Raw genomic sequence first — 21,424 nt, forward strand, 5'->3', positions numbered from 1 at the left:
TGCTTCTTGACTTGCACTCCAAGTCCCCTGGATCACGTTCGTTCCAAAAATCATGCTCCCGAAGGTTTCATTCCGTTTGAACTCCGTTTGATATTCCTTTTCTTCGAAATACTGAAATAGGCAAAAAAAGAACAATACGAGTTGGGCCTCCGGTTAGTAGGTTAGTCCCAAAAATGATATAAATGTGTAAAATAAAGCCCATAAACATCCAAAAGGGGTAATATAATAGCACGGAACAATTAAAAATTATAGATACGTTGGAGACGTATCAACGAGTAACAAGTAAATAAAGTAAATAAAGTGCAGCAAGGTGGCCCAATCCTTTATGTAGCAAAGGATAAGCCTGGACAGTTTCTAATAATGAGAAAAGAGCTCTCGAGGATACATGGGAATTATCGTCAAGCTAGTTTTCATCACGTTCTTATGATTCGCGTTCGGTACTTTGATAATTTGATATGTGGGTGGACCGGTGTTTGGGTACTGCCCTTACTTAGACAAGCATCCCACTTATGATTAACCCCTATTGCAAGCGTCTACAACTACAAAAGAAGTATTAAGGGAAACCTAACCACAACATTAAACATATGGATCCAAATCAGCCCCTAACGAAGCAACGCATAAACTAGGGTTTAAGCTTCTGTCACTCTAGCAGCCCATCATCTACTTATTACTTCCCTATGCCTTCCTCTAGGCCCAAATAATGGTGAAGTGTCATGTAGTCGACGTTTACATAACACCACTAGAGGAAAAAACAACATAGATCTCATCAAAATATCGAACGAATACCAAATTCACATGACTACTAATAGCAAGACTTCACCCATGTCCTCAGGAACAAATGTAACTACTTACAAAGCATATTCGTGTTCATAATCAGAGGAGTAATAATATTCATAAAGGATCTGAACATATGATCTTCCACCAAGTAAACCAATTAGCATCAACTACAAGGAGTAATCAACACTACTAGCAACCCACAGGTACCAATTTGTGGTTTTGATACAAGATTGGATACAAGAGATGAACTAGGGTTTTGAGAGGAGATGGTGCTAGTGAAGATGTTGATGGAGATTGACCCCCTCCCAATGAAAGGATCGTTGGCGATGACGTTGGTGATGATTTCCCCCTCCCGGAGGGAAGTGTCCCCGGCAGAACAGCTCCGCCGGAGCCCTAGATTGGTTTCGCCAAGGTTCCGCCTCGTGGCGGCGGAGTTTCGTCCCGTAAGCTTGCCCATGCTTTTTTCTAGGGTAAAAGCCCTCATATAGCAGAAGATGGACACCGGGGGGCCACCAGGGGGCCCAGGAGACAGGGGGCGCCCAGTAGGGGGGCGCCCCCCACTCTCTTGGCCAAAGTGTGGGCCCCCTGGTGTATTTCTTTCTCCCAATAATTCTTATTAATTCCAAAAACATGTTTCGTGGAGTTTCAAGATTTTTGGAGCAGTGCAGAATAGGTTTCCAATGTTTGCTCGTTTTCCAGCCCGAATTCCAACTGTCGGCATTCCCCCTCTTCATGGTAAACCTTGTAAAATAAGAGAGAATAGCCATAAGTATTGAGATATAATGTGTCATAACAGCCCATAATGCAATAAATATTGATATAAAAGCATGATGCAAAATGGACCTATCAGTGTGAAGATCAAGCACATCAGAAGTGACAATGGGACTGAGTTCAAGAATTCCGGTCTTGATGACTATCTTGATGAACTTGGTATTACTCATGAGTTATGTGCTCCTTATACTCCTCAGCAGAATGGCATCATGGAGCGCAAGAACAGAACTCTTGTTGAGGTGGCTCGTACTATGCTTGATGAATACAAGACACCTCGTCGGTTCTGGAGTGAGGCCATTGATACTACGTGCCACATCATCAACAGAGTATATCTTCACAAATTCTTCAATCAGACTGCCTATGAACTCCTCACTGACAAGAAACCCAATGTGAGTTACTTCAAAGTCTTCGGTGCTAAATGTTGGATTAGAGATCCTCATCACAATTCTAAATTTGCACCGAAATCACATGAAGGTTTTATGCTTGGTTACGGAAAGGACTCGCACACCTACAAAGTCTTCAATAACATTCTTCACAAGGTTGTTGAAACTGTAGATGTGTGGTTCGATGAAACTAATGGCTCGCAAAGAGAGCACCTACCTTCTATGATAGATGAACCAGCACCTAAGGATTCTATCAAGTTCAAAGCTACTGAGGATGTCATTCCCACCAAAAAATCTGCTGAAGAATTCACTCCAGAACGTGATGAACGTCGAGCAGGCGCACCTGAAGAAAATAGTGCTGAGGAAAATGCTCTTGAAGAAAATGCGGATCAAATTCCTCGAAGACAACCCGCTCATCCTCATATTGCTAACGAAGTGCAAATCGAGAAGATCATCGATAAAATTGAAGCACCAGGTCCTCTCACACACTCAAAAGCTTCACATTTGTCTAACTTTTGTGGGCACTTTGCTTTTGTCTCTATCACAGAGCCCACTAAGGTAGATGAAGCATTTCTGGAGCCTGAGTGGATTCAATCTATGCAAGAAGAATTACATCAGTTCGAGCTCAACAACGTCTGGGAGCTGGTCAAACGTCCAGATCCTTGCAAGCACAACATTATTGGCACAAAGTGGATCTACCGCAACAAGCAAGATGAAAATGGCCTTGTTGTGAGGAATAAGGCACGGTTGTAGCTCAAGGCTACACACAGGTTGAAGGAATTGACTTCGATGAAACTTTTGCACCTATTTCTAGACTTGAGGCCATTCGCATATTACTTGCTTATGCTAACCATCATGATATTATCTTACAACAAATGGATGTGAAAAGTGCATTCCTCAATGGTAAGCTTGAGGAAGAAGTATATGTTGCTCAACCCCAAGGTTTTGAAGATCCAAAGAATCCTAACAAAGTCTTCAAACTCAACAAGGCCCTGTATGGCCTCAAGTAGGCCCCTCGGGCGTGGTATGGTACTTTGAAGGAATTCCTCATGAAGAAAGGCTTCAAACCCGATTCACTCGACCCAACTCTTTTCACTAAATCTTATGATGGTGAATTGTTTGTGTGCCAAATATATGTTGATGATATCATTTTTGGCTGTACTAACCAACGATATAGTGATGATTTTGCCTATATGATGAGTGAAGAATATCAAATGTCTATGATGGGAGAATTGAAATTCTTTTTAGGTCTTGAAATTCGTCAACAGCGCAATGTCATATTCATATCTCAGGAGAAATACCTCAAGGGCATATTGAGGAAATTCGACATGCAAGATTGCAAAGGGGTCAAAATTCCAATGCCCACAAATGGCCATCTATGCACTGATGAAAATGGTAAAGACTTCGATCAAAAGGTATACCGCTCCATGATTGGCTCTTTATTGTACCTCTGTGCATCTAGGTCGGATATTATGCTTAGTGTTTGCATGTGTGCCCGATTTCAAGCTACACCGAAGGAATCACACCATAAGGCTGTGAAGCATATTCTTCGATACTTAGCTCACACACCATCACTTGGATTATGGTATCCCAAGGGCTCTTCGTTTGATCTCATTGGATATTTAGACTCTGACTATGCTGGTGATCGTGTGGACCGCAAGTCAAAATCAGGCACATGTCATTTCCTCGGACGATCTTTGGTATGTTGGTCCTCGAAAAAACAGAACTGCGTATCACTCTCCACTGCAGAAGTTGAGTACATTGCTGCTGGATCATGTTGTGCTCAACTACTATGGATGAAGCAAACACTCAAGGACTATGGCGTCAACGTGAAGAATATGCCTCTCTACTATTACAATGAGAGTGCTATCAAGATTGCTCATAACCCAGTTCAGCACTCGAAGACCAAGCACATCCAGATTCGTCATCATTTTCTTCGTGATCATGTGTTTAAGGGCGACATCTCCATCGACTACGTTAGCACTGAAGATCAGCTGGCTAATATATTCACTAAGCCCTTGGATGAGAAGAGATTTAGCAAGTTGTGGTGTGAGCTAAATATCCTAGAATCTTCGAATGTTCTCTGAAATGGACACACATCCTAACACTTATGCTGACTTGATGACTTAGATGCGCAACACATGAAGTAATGTTTTTCTCAATCAATGAAGACTAACCCTCTAAGTGTGAAGAAATTAATGAAGAAATTGATACTCAGAGCCCTACGACAATTATACACTGTGTCTGAAATCAGCTTTCTTATACGGTGGGTTACGCCACCAACCAAAGTTGGAAATCTTCAATTTGAGTTTTTTTTGTTTTTGAAATTCCTTAGTTCTTCAAATTCTTCAACTTTGCATTGTCTTCACTCCTTCCAGTGTTGTTCTTCATTATATATATATATATATATATATATATATATATATATATATATATATATATATATATGAGTTTTATATCCTCTACAACATTCACTTATTGCTATTTCTTCAAGTTGATTTCTTCTGCTAAGTGAATGTGATCAGACCCTTCCCCCTCTATGCTAAACTCAACCCAGTCTATTCACAAATTCTTCATGTGCGTTCTATTTGAAACTCGTTCAAAATCTTCACTGTGTCCTTAACAGCTGAAGAAATTGCGAACGGAACTTTTAACTTATCTTATCTGAATTTTCAGCTTTGCCGCTCAAAACGTTCCGCTTCTCACGACAATAGTTATCTATTCACCCACGATCCTACACGATCATCACCTCTTAGTACGTGGGTGACACATGTCAAGTGAATGAGAAGGGGTCAGGGGCATGTTCATCCGATTTCCTCGGCCGTACAGTATTTCACTCTCACTATAAATACCCCTGCCTCTTCCTCACTTCACTTTCACCTCGCTCTCTCTCTCTCTCTCTCCCGCTCGATCTCCCGAAACCCTAGCGCCGCCGCTACTTCATCATCGCCGGTGAGGAAGAGCTTCATTGCCTCGACCTCGTCGCTGTTGTACTCGCGCTGGTTGCGGATTTCTTCACTCCACCGTCGCCGTAGCCGTCTTCCTCTGCCGAGTTAGGGCGTGGAAGATCTGAACTGACGAGCTTCACATCTACACTTCCCAGTTTGTCGTGTTCTTCACTTCGGGTAATTAAAAGTTACTTTTACTGCCCTCTTTGATTCTTATGTTTTCTTGAAAATCTTCAAAGGTGTTTATTCTTAAAATCTTCCCACACATGAACACCTCACATGTCATCTGCTCTTGATTCATTTCTCTAAGCAATGATTTTCTTCAAGATTCCTCAATTGTGTGGATTTTCAATCTATACAACTCTGGAACCTAAGACAAAGTACGCTTAGTGAAATTCCTCAAGACTCATCTGGTCAAATTCCTCAAACCTATTTGTTTTTTAAAAACCTTCTGAGAACGCATATGACCTCTCCAAATTCCTCGCAACTATACTCTGTTCACATGTACAAATGTCCGCTGCTGAATCACTAGGTTCTCATCAACTTAACTCATTTGCAGCGTTCCTCGAAGAAAAGTTGCACACCTCTTTAGAAACTTCAGTTGTTCATATTCCTCAGCTGAAGAAAATGACTGCAGGAAAGAAGCCACAGAAGGGTGGAAAGAGGGCTGAGGTCAATACTGCTTTTGAAATCCCTGAGGACATTTATGTTGGGTACTGCACACCCCCTGAGGAAGATAGAAATCAGCGCAAGGTGCACATTCAAAAGATAGAGAGGAGATGGGCACGGGAATGGAGGAAGTACAAGTATGTTACCCCCAAGTATATGAAGAAATTCGCGCTCAACCCTCCATGCTCAAGACCTCCATTGGCACCAGGCCAAGTGGCATCCCACCAGCCTCAAGCGCGGTGGGGACTATGCTGATGAATGGGCTAAGCGCCAGGCCAAACTGGCCAAGCAAGCAAAGGAAACAGTGAAGAAATTCAATGCAGACTTTGCTGTTGCTGCTACCTCTGCTGAGGCCTCTGCTAGTCAGCCAAAGAAGGCGATGCATAAGAAGCTTGCGCATAAGTCAAGCGCTTCTCCTTCAATTCCCTCACAGCCAAGCTCCTCGGCAATGCCCTCAAGGCCAGATTCTTCAAGGCCCTCACGGCAAATTCCTCAGACTGCTCCTTCAAAGTCCTCAGCTCCTCCGACAAAGTCTTCAGCTGCTCTGACCAAATCCTCGGCACCTGTGCATCTCGCCACGTGCCAAAGGACCACAGGCATCTCAATTTCCTCAGGAGCATCTGCAAGTTCCTCAGCTGCACCAAATTCCTCAGCTGGCCCCTCTCTGCTGAAGAAAAAGGCCACTGCTAAATGAGGCCTTCGACCAAGTCCTCACAAGAAGCAGGTCGCCTTCCAAGTTCCCTCTGATGACGATGAGGCTGATGATGAAGAACTTGCCGAAATCATCAGAGATAGGCAAGCCAGGGCCGCTAGAGACAAAGGTAGCAACGTGCCACTGCTGCTGGATCCAAAGTTGATCCTCGACTTCATTGACCTATGGCACAAGGACCCTGACGCGCCTTTGCTGGAGATGAATCTCACTCCTGGTCAAAGTCATGTTCTGACTGCCTTCATTGAGGAAGAAAAGTGGAAATTTAAAGAAGGCAGAAGGCTGAAGAGAGCGCAATACAAGAAGCAGCGCTACCTCAAGGACAATGTCCTCACTCTTACTCCTGATCAGCTCATTGCCTTGCAAGCTGAAATCAAGCAATTAAGTGATGAATTCGATCGCTACTATGCTGATTGGAAGGGCGCCGAGGTTCGGTTCATCAATCTGACGAAGAAATTCACTTCAAGTGCTCCTCCTCCTATGCACAATGAAGTTACACCGGCTGAAGCATCTGCTCAGCCTACTGAAGAACATGCCAGCACCGCTGATGACAATCAGGTTGCTGAAGAAAATGAGAGTACCAGGGCTGATGACTCCATTCCAGCCGCTGAAGATATTGCCAGGGCATCCACTAGTGGTGCGCCTGAAGAAAGTGAAGAAGTCAGGGCAACTGCATCAGTTGCACCTGAAGAAAATGATCCAAAGTCCTCTGCACCTCCTGCACCTACATCAACTCCAATCCTTCCATCTGCATCAGATGCGAAGAAGACCAAGGCTGCCGAGCGTGCAGCGGTGAACAAAAGGAAGGCATCAACTTCATCAAATTCTTCAGCTCCGAAGAACATGAAGCCTCTGACTAGTTCAATTGACAACCCAATTGATGTCGTTCCTGTCTCCTTCATGCCATCAAAGGACCTTGTTCCTTTTGGTGAAGATTATGTGATTCCCAATGAATCTGATGAAGAAACTCCTTCTGCTGCTTCGATAGAGCCGTTGGACAAAGAAATTGAAGTGGATGCAATCCCTTCAACCCCAGTCATTTCCTCACCTATGCCTCAGTTCACTGCTGAAGAGGCAGGTGTCGAAGAAATGGAAGATGAGAATGTGGACATTGGTTGTACCACTCCTGTGCTCAATGATGACTTTTGGGACAGTCAGCACCCCAACTCTCCAATGTTCACTCCACTCCAAACAATTCCTCAGTCCCCTACTGCTACTGAAGTACAAATGGGATCTGAAGAACCTCATGCAACCCCGTCTGTCCATGAAGAAATTCCAGCCACTAGTGCTGAAGAAAATGAAAATGTAGAATTGAAGACCCAAGCTGAAGCTGCAGAAGAGCCTGAAATTCCTCGGCCTGAGGAACCTGAGATTGCGATTCCTGAGGTGGTGATGCAATTGACCGACACTCCTCAGCCCAAGCCAAAGGATCCCTTCTCAAAGAAGCAACAATTCAAGGCTGATGATTTCTTCGGCGAGCATGTGTTCTTCACTGAATTCAACCCATATGACAATGCTCCTCTTAGAAGGAAGCATTTCTGGACTGCAAGCTAGGCCAACTTCTATTCCTCACTACTTTTCAACAAGGACAAAGTCTTCGACCATGAGCACATTCCTCACGTGGACATGGAATCAATGCCTTGCTTCTCTCAAGTCCTCAGTATGGTTCATGATGCAGGCTTTCTCAACTTTTGCTCTGACATAGTTGACTGGAATGAAGAACTCATTCTTCAGTTCTACACAGTGCTGCATATCACAGGTGATGTTGCTGACGTCAACTCTTGGGTGTTGGACTGGATGACTGAAAACACTCATTATAAGGCACCAGCCTCTGAATTGCTTCATGCCCTACCACTCAGTCCTCTACCTGAAGGAGCTCATTGTTTATATGATGAGCCTAAACTCACTGCTCACTATATGCAAGTGCTCATGAAGCCTCTGAAGCCTGGTCAAGCCTCAAGGACCAAATTCCTCGTGAAGGAATTGCTCTATGTCCCAAGAACCATCTATCGCATTCTGACGAAGACCATGAGTCCTATCAAAGGCCATGACTCATTCGATGAAGAAATTATTGGGATGATGAAGAATATGCTATTCAACATAATGCATGGCATCCCCATAAATTATCATGATTTCTTCATGAGGACTCTGGCAAATGTTGCACTTTCACCATTTGAGCTGAAGCCTTACGCATCGTGGACCATGAGATTCCTCAGATCAAGGTCTTAACTCAACTACAAGGCTGATTTTCAGAATCATCTCAGCTACTTGCCCCCTATTGAAGTCCTCAAGCGGACATTTTCCTCATCCGATGAGAAGGGCAAGTCACCAGCCGTTATCGATGAAGGCATTCGTCCATTGGATGGTCAGTTCCGCAAAGCTGTATCTTATTCCACCAATGATGACTCTGCCACTCATGATTCTGCTGTCAATGCTACCAAGTCAAGTCCTCAAGCTACTGCTCCTCGTGTGATGACTGACCGTGAGCTGCTTCTAAGTCTTCACCAGAAGGTGGATCGAAACAACAAATGGGTTAAGCGTCAGTTTGGCTCTATTCTTCACAACATGACTTCTACACATAATGTAGTGAAGAAAAGCCATTACTACCTCCATGAAGTTTTTGATCGCACATGGGCTATTCTGTCACATCTATGTGGTGAAGAAGATCTAAAGCAAATGGGCTTCAAGGAAGATTTTGACTGGTCTGCTCCTCCACAGAAGAAATTCAAGAAGGTCAAGGTTCCTTCCTTGGTGGCCAGTTCATATTCTTCATCGCGCGACACGGACGAGTATGAAGACTTGGACGACACTGTGGCAGGCCCTGCATCGACTCAAGACCCTGACAACGCTGGCGCTCCTCCATCATCATGATATTCTTCAGGGGCGTTAGTCCTCAGTTTCAACCCTTTTGGTCATTCGATGACAAAGGGGCAGAAATTTGAGTTAGTGTTTTTTTGCTAAGTTACAACTCTCGTTCTTTTGATGACTTTGCTGGATCGAGTTGTAATCTTAAACTCTATGGTGGCCTGATACTTTTGTTGTGTTCTTCTGCATATTCCTCATTAATCTTAATGCACGCATGCTGAATTACATCAGTCACCATATTTCATCATGCATTTCAAATTCTTCATATGATATGTACAAGATATAGGGGGAGATCTCCATGATTATACTCTTCAAGTGTGCAGTGCTTCAAAAGAAAATTCCTCACTATGCACATCTTCAGGGGGAGTTCTTCTATATCTTGCAATCAAATTCCTCAATATCAGTATTTACACTTCATATATTTGTCCCTATTGAAAACTTAACCTATATTGTCATCAATCACCAAAAAGGGGGAGATTGTAAGTGCATCTAGTGCCCCTTAGTGATTTTGGTGTATTGAAGACTTATAGGTTAAGGGACTGATGCGTTTGTGAGTGTACACAGATCTATAAGTCTATGAGGAGTTTGATATTTACAGAGAAAGTCGACCCCTAAAAATGAAGTTCTTCAACTGAAGACTTTGGGTTTCTGAAGACTTTGAAAGTGAAGAAATTGGTGTGACCTTGAAGACTTGGTATTCATTCGAGGAACATGAAGCGTGAAGACTTTTTTTTTGTAGTTTCATTTTCTCTTTCTTGAGTCATAGGAAACACCGTACTGTTAAAGGGGGTCGAGGAAATACTAAGGAAAAATTTCCGTGTGATGCTCAACTCAAAATCCTACACCTACCAATCCCTTCGAGTGAAGCCATTGCAAATCTCATACAGTTCAGTCATATTCTCCAGTGACAGAGACGAAGTTCTTCTGGTCTCTGAGGAATTTGTTCTGACTGAGGAGTTAGGAATTCACCAGTGCGGATTGCCTACACAGTGAGGAACATGATAGCCCTGAGGAATTTGATAGTCAAAATTCCGACCGTTGCTGTGTTATGCGCCAGCTGTCCCAAAATATATTCCCACCTAACGGTCATATCAGACAAGGGCATTTATGTCTTATCATGTCGGGCTGCTCCCTAGGCTATAAATAGACGCCCCCCTACAACCACTAGCTGGTTGGCTGCTCCGAAAGAAACTGACACTTGTCACTTGAGAGCATCCCATCCTCCGAGGACTTTGAGCGAAAATCATCAAGTGAGGAAAACCCAAACCCAACACCTACAAACCCAAAGTGATTGAGCATCACTGAAGAGATTGATCCTGCGTGGATCCGACGCTTGTTTCCTTTGAAGACTGTGTTTCTTCCAGACGGTTAGGCGTCAAGGTCTAGAGCATCTAAGAGGAATTGTGGATCGCTGAGTGACCAAGTTTGTGAAGGTTCGGAAGTCACCTGAAGACTTACCACGAGTGATTGGGAGAGGTCTGTGTGACCTTAGCTCAAGGAGAATACGGTGAGGACTGTGTGTCCGGGACTGGGTGTCCTTGAGTTTAAATACTCAGCCGCTCCAACCAGATGTACAACTGAGACAGCAGTTGGAACTGGTCTACCAAATCATTGTCTTCACCAAGCTCACTGGTTCTATTTCCTCAACTCTTTCATTTCCTCATGTCTGTTGTTGTGTGCTTGTTCATATCTGTTTGAAGACTTTGACTGAAGACTTTCTCAATTTCCTCAATTCAATTTCTTCAGTCTGTCCGTCTTCTTTCTGTGTTATCATGTGCTTACGCTTTCTGTACTATGTGCTTCTCTTCATTCCATTATGATGACCATGCTTGTGTTCTGTTATGTTTACTTCTGAGTACTTATTCCGCTGCAAGTAGTTCTTCATTTAGGAATTTCCTCACCAGCAAATTCCTCAGTGAAGAATTCATAAAAATCGCCTATTCACCCCCCTCTAGTCGATATAACACACTTTCATGCCTTGAGGAAAAATGGCACTTCAGGTATGCACTAACACTACCATTAGAAAACTATTGCATCCAACAAGGGGAAGATAATGATGAAATTTAGTTTGATTATTGTACAAAGAATTTGCCAATCTTGAGTTCAGAATAGAGCACTACAGACCATCGTCGCTATACATTAAAGAGATCATCAAGCAGCAAAAGAAACCACTGGTATGACACTAACTAAGATTGTTGGCTTAACGAAATGATGTGAACATAATTGCATCAGCCAATTATAATGAAAATGACTTGGTTTTGTTGTATCCGCAATGTAAGGCATGCTATTACCTGGACTGTAGACACTTTCAAATGGATGATAGTAATGAACGACATTGGCTTTAAAAAAACTTGAACTTCAATGACTCAAGCTGGATCATCCAGACATCAATATTTGTTTGCAGAAACATCACATTATTATGCTCAGCAAAACCTAGTCTCTGTAGGGGCCCTTTCTCCTCCGATAATCTCAGGGAAAGTAGCTTGTCTAGTTCAATAGTTCTTCCAGGCTCCCATGAAGCAACACCTTCACAATCAGTCCTCCTCTTCCATAAATGGGTAGTGTAGCCAGAGTCCGACATGACAAGGACACCCAGCCCACCACCCTCAGCCCGCATAACCTTGAAGTAGTTGCCCTGGCCATAAATATCAACTGAAACCCGTATCACAGCTAGACTCTGCTTCTCCAAATCAAACTCGAGAATTTGAGCCATATTCCCACCAAGCTTCCAGTAAAGGGAATCTCTAGCTAGCACAGCGTCATCTGTATTAACCATGGTGGGGATGGGGTATCATCTATCAGAAGCGTGGTATGAAATCAGTGTTGAGACAAGATTTCCCCATAAGCCGGTCTTTGATGAATAAACACGGGCGAGCACCTGTATGTGTTGTACGTCGTTGCCATCTGCGACTACCAACACCACCTGGAAGTGTTGGACGTCTCCGGTAGCGCGAAGAACCACCCCGTTGGTCAGGGTTTTCTTCATATCAAACGCTGCTGGAATGGCAAAGCGGTGCTGGTTGCCGGTGACGGGGTCCCAGACCAGGACCTGGAGACGTTTACAAAGGAAGATGAGCATGAGGCCATGGCGACATTGATACGTCTCCAACGTATCTATAATTTTTGATTGTTCCATGCTATTATATTACCCCTTTTGGATGTTTATGGGCTTTATTTTACACATTTATATCATTTTTGGGACTAACCTACTAACCGGAGGCCCAGCCCGTATTGCTGTTTTTTTTGCCTATTTCAGTATTTCGAAGAAAAGGAATATCAAACGGAGTCCAAACGGAATGAAACCGTCGGGAGCGTGATTTTTGGAACGAACATGACCAGGGGACTTGGAGTGCAAGTCAAGAACCAGCCGAGGCGGCCACGAGAGGGTAGCCCCCCCCTATAGGGCGCGCCCCCTGTCTCGTGGGCCCCTCGGGCGGCCACCGACGTACTTCTTCCTCCTATATAAGCCTACGTACCCCGAAAACATCCAGGGAGCCACCGAAATACAATTTCCACCGCTGTAACCTTCTGTATCCGTGAGATCCCATCTTGGAGCCTTCGTCGGTGCTCTGCCGGAGGGGGAATCGACCATGGAGGGCTTCTACATCAACACCATAGCCCCTTCGATGAGTTGTGAGTAGTTTACCACAGACCTTCAGGTCCATAGTTATTAGCTAGATGACTTCTTCTCTCTTTTTGAATCTCAATACAATGTTCTCCCCCTCTCTTGTGGAGATCTATTCGATATAAACTCTTTTTGTGGTGTGTTTGTCGAGATCCGATGAATTGTGGGTTTATGATCAAGTTTATCTATGAGAAATATTTGAATCTCCTCCGAATTCTTTTATGTATGATTGAGTTATCTTTGCAAGTCTCTTCGAATTATCAGTTTGGTTTGGCCTACTAGATTGATCTTTCTTGCAATGGGAGAAGTGCTTAGCTTTGGGTTCAATCTTGCGATGTCCTTACCCAGTGATAGAAAGGGTTGCAAGGCACGTATTGTATTGTTGCCACCGACGATAAAAACATGGGGTTTATATTATATTGCACGAGTTCATCCCTCTACATCATGTCATCTTGCTTAAGGTGTTACTCTGTTCTTATGAACTTAATACTCTAGATGCAGGCAGGAGTCGGTCGATGTGTGGAGTAATAGTAGTAGATGCAGGCAGGAGTCGGTCTACTTGTTGCGGACGTGATGCCTATGTTGGGGAACGTAGTAATTTCAAAAAAATTCCTACGTACACGCAAGATCATGGTGATGGCATAGCAACGAGAGGAGAGAGTATTGTCCACGTACCCTCGTAGACCATAAGCGGAAGCGTTATGACAACGCGGTTGATGTAGTCGTACGTCTTCACGATCCGACCGATCCAAGTACCGAACGTATGGCACCTCCGAGTTCAGCACACGTTCAGCTCGATGACGATCCCCAGACTCCGATCCAGCAAAGTGTCGGGGATGAGTTCCGTCAGCACGACGGCGTGGTGACGACGATGATGCTCTACCGGCGCAGGGCTCCGCCTAAACTCCGCGACGATATGACCGAGGTGGAATATGGTGGAGGGGGGCACCGCACACGGCTAAGGAACGATCCGTAGATCAACTTGTGTGTTCTAGGGTGCCCCCTGCCCCCGTATATAAAGGAGCAAGGGAGAGGGGGCGGTCGGCCAAGGGAGGGCGCGCCAGGGAGGAGTCCTACCCCCACCGGGAGTAGGACTCCCTCCTTTCCTAGTCCAACTAGGAGAGGGGAAGGAAGGGAAGGAGAAGGAGAAGGAGAAGGAAGGAGAGGGAGGAAAAGGAGGAAAGGGGGGCTGGCCCCCTAGTCCAATTCGGTTTGGGCTAGGGGGGGCGCGCGCCCTGCCTCCTCTCTTCCACCACTTGGCCCATGAGGCCCATTGCTTCTTCCTCGTATTCCCGTAACTCCCCGGTACCCCCGAAAATACCCGAATCACTCGGAACCTTTCCGAACTCCGAATATAGTCGTCCAATATATCGATCTTTACGTCTCGACCATTTCGAGACTCCTCGTCATGTCCCCGTTATCATCCGGGACTCCGAACTCCTTCGGTACATCAAAACTCATAAACTCATAATATAACTATCATCGAAACCTTAAGCGTGCGGACCCTACGGGTTCGAGAACTATGTAGACATGACCTAGAACTATTCTTGGTCAATAACCAATAGCGGAACCTGGATGCCCATATTGGCTCCTACATATTCTATGAAGATCTTTATCGGTCAAACCGTATAACAACATACTTTGTTCCCTTTGTCATCGGTATGTTACTTGCCCGAGATTCGATCGTCGGTATCCAATACCTAGTTCAATCTCGTTACCGGCAAGTCTCTTTACTCGTTACGTAATGCATCATTTCGTAACTAACTCATTAGCTACATTGCTTGCAAGGCTTATAGTGATGTGCATTACCGAGAGGGCCCAGAGACACCTCTCCGACAATCGGAGTGACAAAACCTAATCTCGAAATACGCCAACCCAACATGTACCTTTGGAGACACCTGTAGTACTCCTTTATAATCACCCAGTTATGTTGTGACGTTTGGTAGCACCCAAAGTGTTCCTCCGGCAAACGGGAGTTGCATAATCTCATAGTTACAGGAACATGTATAAGTCATGAAGAAAGCAATAGCAACATACTAAACGATCAAGTGATAGGCTAACAGAATGGGTCATGTCAATCACATCATTCTCCTAATGATGTGATCCCATTAATCAAATGACAACTCATGTCTATGGTTAGGAAACTTAACCCTCTTTGATTAACGAGCTAGTCAAGTAGAGGCATACTAGTGACACTATGTTTGTCTATGTATTCACACATGTATTATGTTTCCGGTTAATACAATTCTAGCATGAATAATAAACATTTATCATGATATAAGGAAATAAATAATACCTTCATTATTGCCTCTAGGGCATATTTCCTTCAGTCTCCCACTTGCACTAGAGTCAATAATCTAGTTCACATCGCCATGTGATTTAACACCAATATTCATATATGTATATGATTAACACCCATAGTTCACATCGTCATGTGACTAACACCCAAAAGGTTTTACTAGAGTCAATAATCTAGTTCACATTGCAATGTGATTAACACCCAAAGAGTACTAAGGTGTGATCATGTTTTGCTCGTGAGAGAAGCTTAGTCAACGGGTCTGTCATATTTAGAGCCGTATGTATTTTGCAAATATTCTATGTCTTCAATGCTCTGCATGGAGCTACTCTAGCTAATTGCTCCCACTTTCAATATGTATCCAGATTGAGACTTAGAGTCATCTGGATCGGTGTAAAAGCTTGTATCGTTGTAACTTTTACGACGAGCTCTTTTATCACTTCCATTATCGAGAAATATTTTCTTAGTCCTCACTAAGGATATTCTTGACCGCTGTCCAGTGATCTACTCTTAGATCAAAATTGTACTCCCTTGCCAAACTCAGAGCAAGGTATACAATAGATCTGGTACATAGCATAGCATACTTTATAGAACCTATGACTGAGGCATAGGGAATGACTTTCATTCTCTTTTCTATTTTCTGCCGTGGTCGGGATTTGAGTCTTACTCAATTTCACACCTTTGCAACACAGGCAAGAACTTTTTCTTTGACTGATCCATTTTGAACTACTTCAAAATCTTGACAAGGTATGTAGTTATTGAAAAAAACTTATCAAGCATCTTGATCTATCTCAATAGATCTTGATGCTCAATATGTAAGCAGCTTCACCGAGGTCTTTCTTTGAAAGAACTCCTTTCAAACACTCCTTTATGCTTTGCAGAATAATTCTACATTATTTCTGATCAACAATATGTCATTCACATATACTTATCAGAAATGTTGTAGTGCTCCCACTCACTTTCTTGTAAATACAGGCTTCACCGTAAGTCTGTACAAAACTATATGCTTTGATCAACTTATCAAAGCGTATATTCCAACTCTGAGATGCTTGCACCAGTCCATTGATGGATCACTGGGGCTTGCACATTTTGTTAGCACCTTTCGGATCGACAAAAACTTCTGGTTGTATCATATACAACTCTCCTTTAAGAAAACCATTAAGGAATGCAGTTTTGACATCCATTTGCCAGATTTCATAAAATGTGGCAATTGCTAACATGATTCAGACAGACTTAAGCATCAATACGAGTGAGAAAATCTCATCGTATTCAACACCTTGAACTTGTTGAAAACCTTTCACAACAAGTCGACCTTAGTAGATAGTAACACTACTATCAGTGTTCGTCTTCCTCTTGAAGATCCATTTATTTAACATGGCTTGCTGATCATCGATCAAGTCAATCAAAGTCCATACTTTGTTCTCATACATGGATCATATCTCAGATTTTATGGCCTCAAGCCATTTCGTGGAATCTGGGCTCATCATCGCTTCCTCATAGTTCGCAGGTTCATCGTGGTCTAGTAACATGACTTCTAGAACATGATTACTGCAGCACTCTGGTGCAGATCTTACTCTAGAAGACCTACAAGGTTTGGTAGTAACTTGATCTGAAGTTTCATGATCATCATCATTAACTTCCTCACTAATTGGTGTAGGAATCACTGGAACTGATTTCTGTGATAAACTACTTTCCAACAAGGGGGTAGATATAGTTACCTCATCAAGTTCTACTTTCCTCCCACTCACTTCTTTCGAGAGAAACTCCTTCTCTAGAAAGGATCCATTCTTAGCAACAAATGTTTTGCCTTTGGATCTGTGATAGAAGGAGTACCCAGCAGTTTCCTTTGGGTATTCTATGAAGACGCACTTCTCCGATTTGGGTTCGAGCTTATCAGGTTGAAAACCTTTTTCATATAAGCATCGCAACTCCAAACTTTAAGAAATGACAGCTTAGGTTTACTGCTAAACCATAGTTCATACGGTGTCGTCTCAACGGATTTAGATGGTGCCCTTTTAACGTGAATGCAGTTGTCTCTAATGCATAACCCCAAAACAATAGTGGTAAATCAGTAAGAGACATCATAGATCGCACCATATCCAATAAAGTGCGGTTACGACGTTCGGACACACCATAACGTTGTGGTGTTCCAGGTGGCGTGAGCTGTGAAACTATTCCACATTGTTTTAATTGAAGACCAAACTCGTAACTCAAATATTTGTCTCCGCGATTAGATCGCAAAAACTTTATTTTCTTGTTACGATGATTTTTCCACTTCACTCTGAAATTCTTTGAACCTTTCAACTATTTCAGACTTATGTTTCATCAAGTAGATATACCCATATCTGCTCAAATCATCTTGTGAAGGTCAGAAAATAACGATACTTGCCACGAGCATCAACACTCATTGGATCGCATACATCGGTATGTATTATTTCCAATAAGTCAGTAGCTTGTTCCATTGTTCCGGAGAATGGAGTTTTAGTCATCTTGCCCAAAAGGCACGGTTCGCAAGCATCAAATGATTCATAACCAAGTGATTCTGAAAATCCATCTTTATGGAGTTTCTTCATGCGCTTTACACCGATATGACCCAAACGGCAGTGCCACAAATAGGTTGCACTATCATTATTAACTTTGCATCTTTTGGCATCAATATTATGAGTATGTGTATCACTACGGTCAAGATCCAACAAACTATTTTCATTGGGTGTATAACCATTGAAGGTCTTATTCATGTAAATAGAATAACAATTATTCTTTAACTTCAAATGAATAACTGTATCGCAATAAACATGATCAAATCATATTCATGCTCAACACAAACGCTAAATAACATTTATTTAGGTTTAACACTAATCCCGAAAGTATAGGGAGTGTGTGATGATGATCATATCAATCTTGGAACTATTCCAACACTCATCGTCACTTCCCCTCAACTAGTCTTTGTTTATTCTGTAACTCCTGTTTCGAGTTACTAATCTTAGTAACCGAACAAGTATCAAATATTCAGGGGCTACTATAAACACTAGTAAGGCACACATCAATAACCTGTATATCAAATATACCCTTGTTCACTTTGTCATCCTTCTTATCCACCAAATATTCAGGGATTTCCGCTTCTAGTGACCATTTCCTTTGCAGTATAATCACTCAGTTTTAGGCTTTGGTCCAGCTTTGGGCTTCTTCACAGGAGTGACAACTTGCTTGCCATTCTACTTGAAGTTTCCCTTTCTTACCCTTTGCCCTTTTCTTGAAACTAGTGATCTTGTCAATCATCAACACTTGATGTTCTTTCTTGATTTCTACCATCGTCGATTTCAGCATCACGAAGAGCTCGGGAATCGTTTTCGTCATCCCTTGCATTATAGTTCATCACGAAGTTCTACTAACTTGGTGGTGGTGACTAGAGAATTTTGTCAATCACTATCTTATCTGTAAGATTAACTCCCACTTGATTCAAGCGATTGTAGTACCCAGACAATCTGAGCACATGCTCACTAGTTGAGCGATTCTCCTTCATCTTTTAGCTATAGAACTTGTTGGATACTTCATATCTCTCAACTCGGGTATTTGCTTGAAATATTAACTTCAACTCCTGGAACATCTCATAAGGTCCATGACGTTCAAAACATCTTTGAAGTCCCGATTCTAAGCCGTTTAAGCATGGTGCACTAAACTATCAAGTAGTCATCATTTTGAGCTAGCCAAACGTTCATAATGTCTGCATCTGCTCCTGCAATAGGTTTGTCACCTAGCGGTGCATCAAGGACATAATTCTTCTGTGCAGCAATGAGGATAAACCTCAGATCACGTATCCAATCCGTATCATTGCTACTAACATCTTTCAACACAATTTTCTCTAGGAACATATCAAAATAAACATATGAAAGTAACAACGCAAGCTATTGATCTACAACATAATTTGCAAAATACTACCAGGACTAAGTTCATGATAAATTTAAGTTCAATTAATCATATTACTTAAGAACTCCCACTTAGACAGACATCTCTCGAGTCATCTAAGTGATCACGTGATCCAAATCAACTAAACCATAACCGATCATCACGTGAGATGGAGTAGTTTTCAATGGTGAACATCACTGTGTTGATCATATCTACTATATGATTCACGCTCGACCTTTCGGTCTCCGTGTTCCGAGGCCATATCTGCATATGCTAGGCTTGTCAAGTTTAACCTGAGTATTCTGCGTGTGCAAAACTAGCTTGCACCCGTTGTAGATGGACATAGAGCTTATCACACCCGATCATCACGTGGTGTCTGGGCACGACGAACTTTGGAAACGGTGCATACTCAGGGAGAACACTTCTTGATAATTTTTAGTGAGGTATCATCTTAAAATGCTACCGTCAATCAAAGCAAGATAAGATGCATAAAGGATAAACATCACATGCAATCAATATAAGTGATATGATATGGCCATCATCATCTTGTGCTTGTGATCTCTATCTTCGAAGCACCGTCGTGATCACCATCGTCACCGGCGTGACACCTTGATCACCATCATAGCATCGTTGTCGTTTACGCCATCTATTGCTTCTACGACTATCGCTGCCGCTTAGTGATAAAGTACAGCAATTACAGGGCGTTTGCATTTCATACAATAAAGCGACAACCATATGACTCCTGCCAGTTGCTGATAACTTCGGTTACAAAACATGATCATCTCATACAATAAAATATAGCATCACGTCTTGACCATATCACATCACAACATGCCCTGCAAAAACAAGTTAGACGTCCTCTACTTTGTTGTTGCAAGTTTTACGTGGCTGCTACGGGCTTAGCAAGAACCGTTCTTACCTACGCATCAAAACCACAACGATAGTTCGTCAAGTTAGTGTTGTTTTAACCTTCGCAAGGACCGGGTGTAGCCACACTCGGTTCAACTAAAGTTGGAGAAACAGACACCCGCTAGTCACCTGTGTGCAAAGCACGGCGGTAACCAGTCTTGCGTAAGCGTACGCGTAATGTCGGTCCGGGCCGCTTCATCCAACAATACCGCCAAACCAAAGTATGACATGCTGGTAAGCAGTATGACTTGTATCGCCCACAACTCACTTGTGTTCTACTCGTGCATATAACATCAACGCATAAAACCTAGGCTCGGATGCCACTGTTGGGGAACGTAGTAATTCAAAAAAAATCCTACGTACACGCAAGATCATGGTGATGGCATAGCAACAAGAGGAGAGAGTATTGTCCACGTACCCTCGTAGACCGTAAGCGGAAGCGTTATGACAACACGGTTGATGTAGTCGTACGTCTTCACGATCCGACCGATCCAAGTACCGAACATACGGCACCTCCGAGTTCAGCACATGTTCAGCTCGATGACGATCCCTGGACTCCGATCCGGCAAAGTGTCGGGGATGAGTTCCGTCAGCACGTCGGCGTGGTGACGATGATGATGCTCTACCGGCGCAGGGCTTCGCCTAAACTCCGCGACGATATGACCGAGGTGGAATATGGTGGAGGAGGGCGCCGCACACGGCTAAGGAACGATCCGTAGATCAACTTGTGTGTTCTAGGGTGCCCCCTGCCCCCGTATATAAAGGAGCAAGGGGGAGGGGGCGTCCGGCCAAGGGAGGGCGCGCCAGGGAGGAGTCCTACCCCCACAGGGAGTAGGACTCCCTCCTTTCCTAGTCCAACTAGGAGAGGGGAAGGAAGGGAAGGAGAAGGAGAAGGAAGGAGAGGGAGGAAAAGGAGGAAAGGGGGGCCGGCCCCCTAGTCCAATTCGGTTTGGAATAGGGGGGCCGCGCGCCCTGCCTCCTCTCTTCCATCACTTGGCCCATGAGGCCCATTGCTTCTTCCTCGTATTCCCGTAACTCCCCGGTACCCCCGAAAATACCCGAATCACTCGGAACCTTTCCGAACTCCGAATATAGTCATCCAATATATCGATCTTTACGTCTCGACCATTTCGAGACTCCTCGTCATGTCCCCGTTCTCATCCGGGACTCCTAACTCCTTCGGTACATCAAAACTCATAAACTCATAATATAACTATCATCGAAACCTTAAGCGTGCGGACCCTACGGGTTCGAGAACTATGTAGACATGACCTAGAACTATTCTTGGTCAATAACCAATAGCGGAACCTGGATGCCCATATTGGCTCCTACATATTCTACGAAGATCTTTATCGGTCAAACCGCATAACAACATACTTTGTTCCCTTTGTCATCGGTATGTTACTTGCCCGAGATTCGATCGTCGGTATCCAATACCTAGTTCAATCTCGTTACCGGCAAGTCTCTTTACTCGTTACGTAATGCATCATTTCGTAACTAACTCATTAGCTACATTGCTTGCAAGGCTTATAGTGATGTGCATTACCGAGAGGGCCCAGAGACACC

The 21,424-nt window shown here is 43.5% G+C and overlaps 1 pseudogene; it reads right to left on the reverse strand.

Moving 5' to 3' along the window:
- Window positions 1–21,424, reverse strand: part of LOC123138820 (uncharacterized) — a 152,901-nt pseudogene that overhangs the window by 71,043 nt on the left and 60,434 nt on the right.

Source organism: Triticum aestivum, chromosome 6B, assembly GCF_018294505.1.
Source record: "Triticum aestivum cultivar Chinese Spring chromosome 6B, IWGSC CS RefSeq v2.1, whole genome shotgun sequence".
Lineage (NCBI taxonomy): Eukaryota > Viridiplantae > Streptophyta > Magnoliopsida > Poales > Poaceae > Triticum > Triticum aestivum.